This window comes from Tenrec ecaudatus, chromosome 5 (genome assembly GCF_050624435.1).
Source record: "Tenrec ecaudatus isolate mTenEca1 chromosome 5, mTenEca1.hap1, whole genome shotgun sequence".
Taxonomy (NCBI): Eukaryota; Metazoa; Chordata; class Mammalia; order Afrosoricida; family Tenrecidae; genus Tenrec; species Tenrec ecaudatus.
The window spans coordinates 40328276-40340431 of NC_134534.1; the positions used below are offsets into that span (position 1 = coordinate 40328276).

General features: G+C 43.2%; 1 pseudogene; it reads right to left on the reverse strand.

Moving 5' to 3' along the window:
* Window positions 1-2658: 2658 nt before the first annotated feature.
* Window positions 2659-3593, reverse strand: LOC142449071 (NAD-dependent protein deacylase sirtuin-5, mitochondrial-like; annotated as a pseudogene).
* Window positions 3594-12156: the final 8563 nt, after the last annotated feature.

The following is a 12156-nucleotide window of genomic DNA, read 5'->3' on the forward strand; positions in this document are numbered from 1 at the left end:
TAAAGATTTGCTGGTACCTCTTCAACACTGCTGCCTTCTCTAGCTGTCACTTACACTGTAATGTCCCAACAGCCATGTGAGATAGCAAAAAGGCTTCCCAAATTGAAAAAGAAACTCAGGTACAGACACACAGTGGGATACTGTGTATCCCTAATAAGGAGCAATGAAACTGTGAAACACCTGTGACATGGATGGACCTGGAGACCATTATGCTGAGTGAAGTCGGTCAAAATGCCTTGAGAATGATTGGGGCAGGGAATGTATGGATGTGCTTTATACAATTGATGTATGTATATGTATGGATTGTGGTATGAGTTGTATGAGTCCCTAATAAAATGTAAAAGAAGAAAAGAGAAAAAATGATTAGGGCAAAGACTGTACAGATGTGCTTTATACAATTGATGTATGTATATATATGAACTGTGAAAAGAATTGTATGAGCCCCAATAAATTGTTAAAATTAAAAAAAAAAAAAAAAGAAAAACACCAAAAAAAAAATGTCAAATATTGAACCCACCACTATACGGACAAACACCAAGAAAAGGGCAGGTGGCAGCTCTCAGGCCATGTAATCTAATCCAGTCTTCCAAGCACCGAGGTAGGGAGCCTACCTACCTGGCACCCATGAACCATAAATCACCCCTTGATATGTACATTTGACAAAGGGGAGCTTACCTCAGCTGGGGTCAATTTTTCAAATTGGGAGGAGAGGGGGAAGACCATTCAGCTGTTGCTGTCCAACATCGTGCAAAGGGGACCCCATCAACAGGCATTCCTGTAAGAGTGATAATCAAAACCTACTGGATATTCAAGTCAACATGGACGAGGGGAGCATGTATGTCTCGGACTTGATTCTATTTTTGTTGGTGGGTAAAGCAACTTCCTACCAGGAAAAAACTGCTTAACACGACAAAATAATAATAATTTATACATTATCAAGGGTCATGAGGGAGAGGGGAGCGGGGAGGGAGGGGAAAAATGAGGAGCTGATGCCAAGGGCTTAAATGGGGAGCAAATATTTTGAGAATGATGAGGGCAACAAATGTACAAATGTGCTTGACACAATTGATGTATGTATGGATTATAATAAGAATTGTATGAGCAGGACCTGATGCAGAGGGCTTAAGTGGAGAACAAATGCTTTGAGAGTGATTAGGGCAAAGAATGTATGGATGTACTTTATACAATTGATGTATGTATATGTGTGGATTGTGACAAGAGTTGTATGAGCCCCTAATAAAAAGTTTAAAAAAAAAGAATTGTATGAGTCCCCAATAAAATGATTAAAAAAACAAAAACTGCTTAACAATACTTATAGAGAGCCCAAGGGGGCAGATGCCCCATACTATGTTCCTAATTGGACACTTTTGACCTAGTTTTTATTCAGCCCTTGCTGCCTCAGGTCGTTTGTTATAGATTACTGAAACTCTATAGACTCTATACTTTGAAAGCACATAATATCCTTCATAGCCCACACCAACCGGAAGGATTCGATGTGGAAACCCCCCCACTAAGCAAACTGGGCTGTACCTCCAACTCACCTTTAGCAGATGTAAGGAACTGACAGATGCCCTTGGATGGAAGGCTGAAATGCCCTGGTGTGAGAAAAAGCAGGTAACTGCTTTCCCAAAGTTACGGGATTGGCAGTCATTGGACTTTGGTTTGGATCTCTTGTTTTGAGGGTACCCATATAGTTAGCATGTTAATACCCTTCTTGCTATGTTATGGGATGTATTATAGTCCGGTGTTGCCATGGTTCTGCCTTTGTGAATCAGAACTACTGAAAGGTCGGGCCTATCACCACCTCACCATTGTTTGTGTAAATGGTGTCCAGTCACTCAAGAGTTTAATCTGTACACCTCAATACTTCATGTATTTCTGTCTGGACTAGCCTATACTTGTCTCCACACCTTTCTTTCTTTTTTTAATTAATCATTTCATTGGGGGGCTCTTACAAATCTTATAACAATCCATCATTCAATTGTATTAGGCACACTTGTACATATGTTGCCATCAACATTTCCAAAGCATTTTCTTTCTACTAGAGCTCCTCTTTTTACCACGACCTCCCCCGACGCTCCCCTGCCTCACGAATCCTTGATCAACGATATACTATTGTTGTTATTTCATGTCTTACAGGGTCCATTGTCTCCCTTCACCTACATTTCTGTTACTTGTTCCCTTGGGGGGTAGGCTGTATATCCAACCTTGTGATGGGTTCCTTCTTTCTCCCCTTTCCCCCCTCCCAGTCCCACCCTCCCCCTAGCTTCCTGACATCATGACATTGTTACTCAACACTTTTCCTAACAGTGTTGTTTTGGTTTTTTTGCATAGAATGGTTTTTCATTTTCCACCAAATCTTGTGCAAAAATCAGAGCGAAGAATAGCAATATTTACTTCCTATATATACTTTCTTTGCCCAAATAGCAAACACCCCAAAGGGCAACTACATCATCCAGATTAAGTGTTTTTTTTAAAAGACAATCTAATTACATTCTCCCCACCCCCAGTAACTAACCCAGCTTCAAAGTATCCCTTATTTGAGTTCAAAGCAAATAAAACACGCATCGACTTTACCATCTCTGACTCCTACACATTTTGCTCTTGTTGCTTCTCAGCCTCTGTCACTGGTCCGCAGGCTGGGCTCCCGCGGTGGGATCACAGGGTATTGTGAGGTCTTCTACCACGTCCACCATTCCTAGGATGGCCCAGCAGATAACATGCCCTGTCTGTTCTTCCCTCCCCCGGGCAATTAAGGAAGTGTTTCCGCTTCCTGAGGGGGGCAAGGGCTTCAGGAAGCGTAGTTCCGCAGGGTTCGTGGAAGTGAACCTGGCTGGGGTGATTCCCATGTTAAATTCGGCCACAGGCACTCCCCTGGCAGACACTTGAGGGGCAAATAAACCAGGAGACTTAAGTCACAGTGGGCGAGAGCTCTTCCCACCTGATGCAGGTTTTCTCTAAACCACATCACGGGGGCGGGACCGGGACCAGGACCGGACCGGACCGCAGCTGGCCCCTGCCTCTTCACAGGGGAAGTTCTTCAACTGGCATCCTGGCACCATCAGTTCCAGGTTCTGCTGCAGCCTTTCCTGATAAAGCTGGACAAACTGGACTCTTGCAATTCCCGGCCACGTTTCCACAGGTTTGAAATAAACTACCGTGGATTTCCAGAAGGTTCTTGGTGTCGGCCTTGCAGGGCAGCTCGAGGATGTTCTGGGTGAAGACCAGCCCCCTCCGGCCCTGCCCGTGCAGCCGGGCCTCCCACGGGGCTATGGCCAGGGCCCAGGGTTCGGGTCCTGGTGTGGCGGTGGTAGAACTTCCCAACCCGGGATGGGTTTCGGGCAGAGGCCTGCGGAGTAGCCAGGTCCTGAGCTTCCCATTTTCGCCAGTCGCCTCAGCTCCGACCGGACTCCGCTCTCCACGCGGACACCAGCCCGTCAGGATGACCATTTGCTTTGCTTTTGCAAAATATGCAAACCCTGCCATATTTGAACTTGGAAGAGCCATAGTTGGGCAGATTTGGCTTGTGCAGAGGCTGGTGACTGCAGTCGGCAATGCAGCTGAGAAATCAGTCTTCCGGGAATAATCTGAAGAGGGCGCTTCAGATCTCTTGGGGTACAGAGTATTGAAAGGGACTGCACACCGGAGGCGGAATGGCGGCAGCCCGTAGCAGTGTTTTGAATTATATACCACTGGCCAAATTAAAGACACTATCAACAGAACTATGACTTATAACGTTCTCTAAAAAAAAAATAAATCTCGTGAACCAGAGGCACATATAAACTATAGATAAATTAATGGATTTTGGACTTACACTTAATTCAAGCCCCAGACTAAGAACAATTAGTTTTCATGACTTGGTCCTGTTTGATGCTTGCCTTCACGAAGAGATCAAGACGATATGGTGCCGTAGCAAAGTGTGGTGAAGAAACCAGATGGTCCCTGGCTATCAGAAAGACTAGCACCAGGGGTCTTACACGCGTGTCTTCCATCAGTCATTTAAGTGAGGTATCAAATAAGTCCACATGGAAGAAGCATGCCTGCTAGTGTGATCCAAGGATTGTAAATAATAAAATCCAGATCCAAAAAAAGGGAATAGTACCAGAGCTTAACTTGTGAACACCTGGTTTGCAGAAGGCTGTGGATGACACTGGAAGCCCCCAATCCATTTGCAGTGTCCCCACCCCACTCGGATTAGGCCTCAGGTGAATCCCCGCTGACTCTAGTCCAGGGATGTGGACAGCCTTCCTAGCAGCCAGAGAGTGTGGCAAACTCAATGATGGCAGATGTAGTTTGGTTAAAATGTAATATTTATCATTTGATCACCCTTTTGACTCATTCTAATGTTTTCCACTTTTTAATTTTTTCTGCTTTCCTTTTGATTGAGGTTTTTCTATGTTTTTTTCTAGTCATTACTGATGGTGCTTGTTTGCTTCCTGACTGTGTTTTGTGTGATTTTCTATATATGAAACCCAGGGTAGGTAAATTTAGAGAGTCCTGGATTAATAATTACCTAGTGTCATGGTAGGGGAGATGAGTAGGAATTGTTCTGAAATTGATTGTGGTGATGATTGTACATCTTTTCTTAATATGATTGAATGATTAAATTGTATGTCATTTGAAGTATATGCTATTAAATGGGCTTTTGGGAGAAAAACACACAAAAGAATACAATGCTTAACATAAATTTTGAAGGTTTCCTTTTGTCCGGGGTTGGTGTCCAACCCAGTGAGGGGCGCTGGGAAGGGGCCATAGTTCAGCCAGTTGTCTCTGCCAAGGGTGTCTTTGGGCTTTCTCTCTGTTTATTTCTCCTTAGTTTATGTTCCTTGGACTCCTGTCTCAAAGGACACACAAAAAAATGCCCCTCAGTCTCATTCTGATATTCTCAGCACATTTAAAAAACAAAAGTTGTATTTTCATTGTGGAATATAACACACATAAGGGTAGAATCATGTGAAACGCACAGTTGTATAGATAGCTCAAGCACTTTTAAGAAAATAAATATGCAGCTCAGCAAACTTTTTTATTGGGGGCTCTTACCGCTCTTATAACAACCCATATATCCAAAAGAGAAAGAAAAAAATAGACACAGGTAGCTGGGGAACAGGGTACTAACCCAGCCAAGGGGAGGGTGTTGTTTATATCTCCTTAGGGAAAGAGGGACCAGACTTCAACCCAGTGCTCTAAGACAAGAACACAACACACTGGCATGAAGCAGGAAACCAATAGAGAGGTCTGAGGGAGCGCCCCATTACCAACTACGTGGACAGCCACCCCTCCCCCAGAAGAATTTACTTCAGAGGACAGCACTGAAGCTACAGCTCAGGGAGAAGGACAGGTCTGATCAGAGCACATGGGAGTAAATGAAGGGGGAGAAAGAGAGAGTGGAGCACATCCTGGCCCTCCAAGCCTTGAGGACAATATCCCCGCTCAGAGCAGTCAATGCACAGAGAGGACCATAGGGCCAGTCCCACTAAGAGACATAACATTCCTCACTGACCCATAGCACTTCAAGGGACAACACTGGAGGCACAGTGCGGTACTTGTGCCTGATCTGACGCCACCACATTGGGGCAAAATGCTAAGGGCGTGCAACAGAGCAGCAAGGGGAGCAAAGCAATGAAGTCCCCGGGGAATACTAAAAATAGACTGTGGGCCCAGGGCATGTCACCCCATTAGACTCTTAGGAAAACATTCCTAAAGGTCAACCAACAGACCTTAAACTATTTCTAGGCTTTTCTTTGTCATTGGTGTTTGGTTATTGTTGTTTGTTTTGCTGTCTTGTTTTTGTGCTTATTTTTGCCTCTGCATGTCTATCTAGATAAGTTACGTGGGATAAACAATCCAGGGGAGAAAACAAATGTCCTTGACAGAATGGATGGATAGATGGATTGTGATAAGAGCTGTAAGAGCCCCAATAAAATGATTAAAAAAAACCCCCAATCGATACATTCATTGGATCAGGTACATCTGTTGCCATCATCATTCTCAAAATATTTTCTACTTGAGCCCTTGGTACCAGCTACTCTTTTTCCCCTTCCCTCCTCTACCCTCCCACCCTCAGGAACCCTTGATAAATTATTATTATTTTCATCAGCATACTTTTTATATTTTTTACCCAAAAACCACACACACACACACACACACACACACACACACACACACGAGCTAATGGATTTGCTCATGTGATGTAATTTAAACTATTCCAGTATGGAGAATGTGATATAAAGATATCTGTCGGACCTGATGCAAGGGGCTTAAGTGGAGAGCAAATGCCTTGAGAATGATTGGGGCAGGGAATGTATGGATGTGCTTTATACAATTGATGTATGTATATGTATGGATGGTGATAAGAGTTGTATGGGTCCCTAATAAAATGTAAAAAAAGAAAAGAGGAGAAAAAAATGATTAGGGCAAAGACTGTACAGATGTGCTTTAAACAATTGATGTATGTATATGTATGAACTATGATAAGAATTGTATGAGCCCCTAATAAATTGTTAAAAAAAAGAAAGAAGTGAAAACCAGAAAAAGAAAATGGAACTAGCATTTCTCATCAGAAAAGAAATAAAAGATATCTGTCAGTTTTAGCCAAAATGGGGAAGTTGGTTATTCTAATTCCACTAGCAACCACGTGCTTTGGATCAGAAAAGCTCCAGGCCAGAAGTTAACACACATTCTTTTTTTCCCTGTATCTCTGATCTGCACCAGATTTGTCATTTGATGTTGCTCATGTTGCCTCCCCAGCACCGCCATCCCAGCACCCTCTCAGACATTAAACCACTGGTTTGAGATTAATCGTTTTTTAATGCATCTGGGTTTTGAATCATAGTTACAAAACCTTTATGTCCACATTATACAGAAATTTATATATGTGCTTTTAAAAAGCACTTGAGTAATGTGATATTTGACACCTAGGTCTCCATGCTGTTGGAATTTCGGCTCATGTATGGTGTGAGCGATGGTGTGTTACGTGGTGGGCTGCTAATCAGGGGTCAGAGTGTGAACCCACCAGGGGCTCCCTGTGAGAGAAGCGCCTGCTCTCATAAAGAAGGTCCCCTCAGGACCAGGGCTGTGAGGGGCGATACTGGGAGGGCAAAGAAAGGGTGGGTTTGAAAGGGGGAGCCGATTTCAGGGGTCTACATGTGACCTCCTCCCTGGGGGACAGACAACAGAAAAGTGGGTGAAGGGAGATGTGGGACAGAGCAAGATATGACAAAATAATGATTTATAAATTATCAAGGGTTCATGAGGGAGGGGAAAAAGTGAAGACCTGATGTCAGGGGCTTGGGTGGAGAGCAAATGTTTTGAGAATGATGAGGGCAGCGAATGTACAAATGTGCTTTACACAATTGGTGTATGTATGGATTGTGATAGTTGTATGAGCCCCTAATAAAATGATTTAAAATTAAAAAATTTTTTTACAACCTTAGAAGCCCAAAGGGGCAGTTCTCCTGTGTCCCAGAGGGTTGCGATGGGTTGGAATGGACTTGATGGCAGTAATATGTTTATTAGATGATGTGAGCAACAGTTTGGTTTATTTTTTCATGTGTCAATTGACGATGGAGGTTCTGTAGTCTGGAACTAACCCAGCATTTGGTAGAGTGAATTCTGCTTCGCCGCTTTTCCTTCTCCGTGTGGTCTTTACTATCCTTCCACATTTATTTCATGAGCTTTAGGTTCAGTGTGTCTAGTTTTTTTTTTTAAACGTTTTATTAGGGGCTCATACAACTATTATCACAATCCATACATACATCGTGTCTAGCTTTTTGTGTTTACCCTAAGTTTTCAAAATGGTGTCCAATTGCTCTTCCAAAGGGCTCTAATCATTTGTGTTAGTCCAGGCTGACTACACTTTATATCAAGAAGTAACTATGCATCAATAAAGCATCCCAGCCAAGTCCCTAAGTTCAATATTCCCCCATAAGTCTGATATTAGCCTATGAATTTCTCTTTAGATTCATGCAGCATATGCAATGATGCCAAAAGCAGGAATATCACAGGCGGCTGTGTGTAAAGTCTTGTGGATTCAATGTCATAATATTGGATCATCTCCAGCGCTCTGCCTGCCATCAGCATGGCTCCATGTGACTTGTCAACAGGAATGTATAGCAGAGAGTGTGTCCCCCCTCCAGGGAGGAAGACAGTAGTTCCCAGAAACCTCAGAAGGCCATGCCCACCCAGAGACATCATTAGCTATGACTTGATTGGCAGGCTAGACTCCACCCCTTCACTCACGTTGACAGATTATGTAACTGCCACATGATTTATATTTGTGGTGAGTGAGAATCTCATTTTCTTGGTCTGCTCATTACCAATTGGAGATCTTTCCAGGTGGTAATACAAGGGTAAGTCCAAAAGTATCACTACTAGGGCCCCAGTTCATATACGTGTGGGTTTATTCCAAACAAAAGATGCATAAACATGTCTTTGTGATCAGCAAATGGTGGCAGACAAGTTCTCTACTAAAACACTTGTCTTAGTCTCATTAGGGTTACAATTCCTGCCTCAAAAAATTTTTTTGTGTGTGCCATGGAAAATGGAGTTTGAAGTAAGGAGTGATATCAAAATTTTTAACAAAACTTAAGTGGACATCTTCCCAAATTGTCGAAGCTTTGTACAATTTGCGAGCATGCTGCCCCACATAAAACAAGGTTTCATACAGCTCAATTTTAAGGACGGTTAGAAAGACCAAAAAGATGAGCCCAGAGAAGTGTGTGATGTTCACTTTCCTGACACAATCACTGAAGACAAAATGGGCCCATAGGCAAACGTGGTGAAGAAAGCTGATGGTTCCTGCTATTACTAGATGTAGCGTCTGGGGTCTTAAAGGCTTGAAGTTAAAAAAGTGGCCATCTAGCAAGGAAGCAACAAGGCCCACATGGAGGAAGCACACCAACCTGTGTGATCACGAGGTATTGACAGAATAAGGTATCAGGAAGACCCCATCTTTGTGAAGGAGAGGGGTCAGAGTGCAGACCCATAGCCCATCTATGGACAACTGGACATCCCCTCACAAAAGGGTCACAAGGAAGGGTGCAGCATAGCACCGACAGAACACACAACATTCCTCTTTAATGCTTCCTCCCCCCACTATCATGACCCCAGTTCTACCTTACAAATCCAGCTAGATCAGAGTATGTACATTGGTACAGAGAAAAGCTCTCAATACACAGAATCCAGAAACAGTAACTCTCAGACACAGTAACAGGAGTAACAATTCTATTAGGGTATGGAAAGTGGGGGAAGGGAAGGAGGGAGAACTGATAGCAATGACATTAGTACAACCCCCCTCTAGGGGGACAAATAACAGAACTGTGGGTAAAGGGATACATCAGATGGTGTGAGATATGAATATATATACACACACACACACACATATATAATTGATTATGGGTTCAGGAGGGTGGTAAGGTGGGGGTGGGAGGGGATAAAGAGGAGCTAATATCAAGGGGCTCAAGTAGAAAGTAAATGTATTGAAAATGACGGTGCCAGCGTCTGTACAAGTTCCCTTGATTTAATTGACTTATAGATTGTTTTATCTGTAAGAGCTCCCAGTAAAATGATCCAATTAAAAAAAAAAGATCAGGCACGTGAGAGAAGGTGCCGAGCCGTGGTGAAGGAAGGAAGCAGCAGTGGCAAACTGCAGACTTGCCATCGATAGATACTACAGCTATTGCAGTGGAGATTCCACAAGTCTGGGCATTTTCAATGTTAAGCAAACATCTTGGCCTCAGCAAGTTTTGGTTGACCTTTCCACCAGTCTTTTAAGTAAGATCATGCTAATGAAGATGAGCTTAGAGGTAAATTGCAAAGGGGGCAAATTTTTGGATTCACTATGACCTAAAGGAGTCCTGGTGTGATGTTCCGAGTTGGATGAGTGACTGCAAATTCCAGTTTCAAACCACCAGCCCAGGTGTGGGAGGGAGATGAGGCTTTCTCCTCCATAACGAGTTCGTCTTCAAAACACTCAAGGGCAGTTCTTTGTACCCTGTCCTATAGGCTTATGAGCCAGAATCGAGTGGACGGCAGTGAGATTGAGCTTGGCTATGGCCAGAGAACCAAGTTTAATCACAACAGTGGCTTCCAAAGGGCCTTTCTGGGCCAGTTAAACTCAAGGCAGAGAGGTCAGCTCAGAAGGTTAAAGGGGCCGTTTTGTGGGATTCCTAAGATTTTCTTGAAGGGAACAGGATGATCATAGGAATAGATCAAGAACTTCTAAGAAATCTGAAGACTACGCCAGTGAGGAAACAGGAAGTTTGCCTGCATTTTCTTTCCCATGACAATGTTCCCGCTCATTCTGCAGGGGGAGCTTTTGACATCCACCCTCCATACCCAATGCTGCCTCCTCAGACCTCTGTTTGCTCCCCAAACTCAAGTTACATGGAAAGGGAGCATGACCCGGGCTCCTTGAGGACGCCCGGCTGCTCCTTTGACACGGTCCAAATTGCAGTGAAGAGTGCTTTGGGGACGGGAGAGAAGACCACCTTCGACAGTGCATAGGCCCAGAGAGGATGTGTTGAGAAACTATAGCTTCACATTTTGATATTTTTACTTAATAAAGTTTTCTATGAGTTTGTAACAATACTATGTGATAGTAGGTTCTTTTCGTTTACTCTTACTTTAACTTGTATTTCCTTGATGCTAATAAGTTGAAGTACCTAAAACATTGTGATGACCATTTGTGTTTGCTTACTCACCATTCATCCCAATACTTATCTCATTTCTCTCTCCATTGCTAATGATGTCTGTGTAGAACATGTGTAACTCTCCTTCTGTCGAAGTATTAGCTCTGAATCTTTCAACTGGTCTGCGCCCTTGAAAACAATTCCATCTGGCTATTCACCTTGCATATGTGGTATTTTACCAGGCCAAACTTTTATTAATTTGTACACGGTCAGCCACATAATTATGGTCAACTGATTTTTGACCACAGGAAAAAATGTCCAATTAAAAAAAAAGTCATTTCTACTACAAATGGTGCTGAAGCAATGAAACATCCACAGGAAAAAGATACTGCACCCACACCTCACACATTACGTACACATCATACAAAATGGATCACAGGCATAAATGCAGAACGAAAAACTATGAAACTTTTAAGACTTTCTTTGGGACCTAGGGTTGAAGAGTTCTTACACATAACACCAAAGGCACTAAAAAATAGGATTTCATCAAATGTTCAAACTTTTGCTCTGCAAAAGATTTAAGGCCACAGAAAGAATGGCCAGCAAACACATGACAAGATGCTCAACATCATTATTCATCACTGAGATCAAAGGACAACCACAACGAGGTACCATTTCACTCCCCTAGGATGGCCCAGACAAACATACACCAAAAAGCCTCCCAGAAAATAACAAATGTTGATGACGATGTGGGGACATTGGAACCCTTATCCCTCTTGGTGGGAATGCAAAAGGATACACCTACTTAACAAAACCGTGTGGTGTTGCCTAAACAAACAAACAAACCCTGAAAATAGAACTACCCATGTTGGTAGTTGTTAGGTTCTAATGAGTCATGTCTGACTCATAGTAACTTCATACACAACAGAACGAAACATGACCCGGACCTGGGCTTTCAGGCCATTGTTGTGGTCACTGTACCAATCTATCTGCTCAAGGATCTTCCTTTTTTTTTTTATTGATTCCACTCTGCTTTTCCATGGAGCCCTGGTGGAGGAGTGGTTAGGTGTTGGGTTGCGATCTATACACTCAACAGTTCAAAACCACCAGAAGCTCTGTGGGAAGACTGGACTTTCTACTCCCTTAACACAGTCGCATTCTCTGAAACCCCTAAGGGGGTGGCTATGAGTCAGCATTGATTCCCTGGCAGCAAGTTGAGTCTACTTGCCCAAGCATGATGTCCTTTTCTAGCATGTCCAAAGTACCTGAGATGAAATCTCACCATTCTTGCCTCCAACGAATATTCTGCTGGACATCTTCCAAGACGGATGTTTGTTCTTTTCAATCTTCTTTTCCAGCACCATGATTCAAATGCATCGATTCTTCTTTATGCAGTGTTCAACTTTCACATGAATATGAAGTCACTGAAAGTACCATGGCTAGAGTCAGGTGCACCTTAATCAATGCCATGCTTGCTTTTCAATACTTTAAATCGGTCTTGGGCAGATCTACCCAGTGCTAGGCCTTA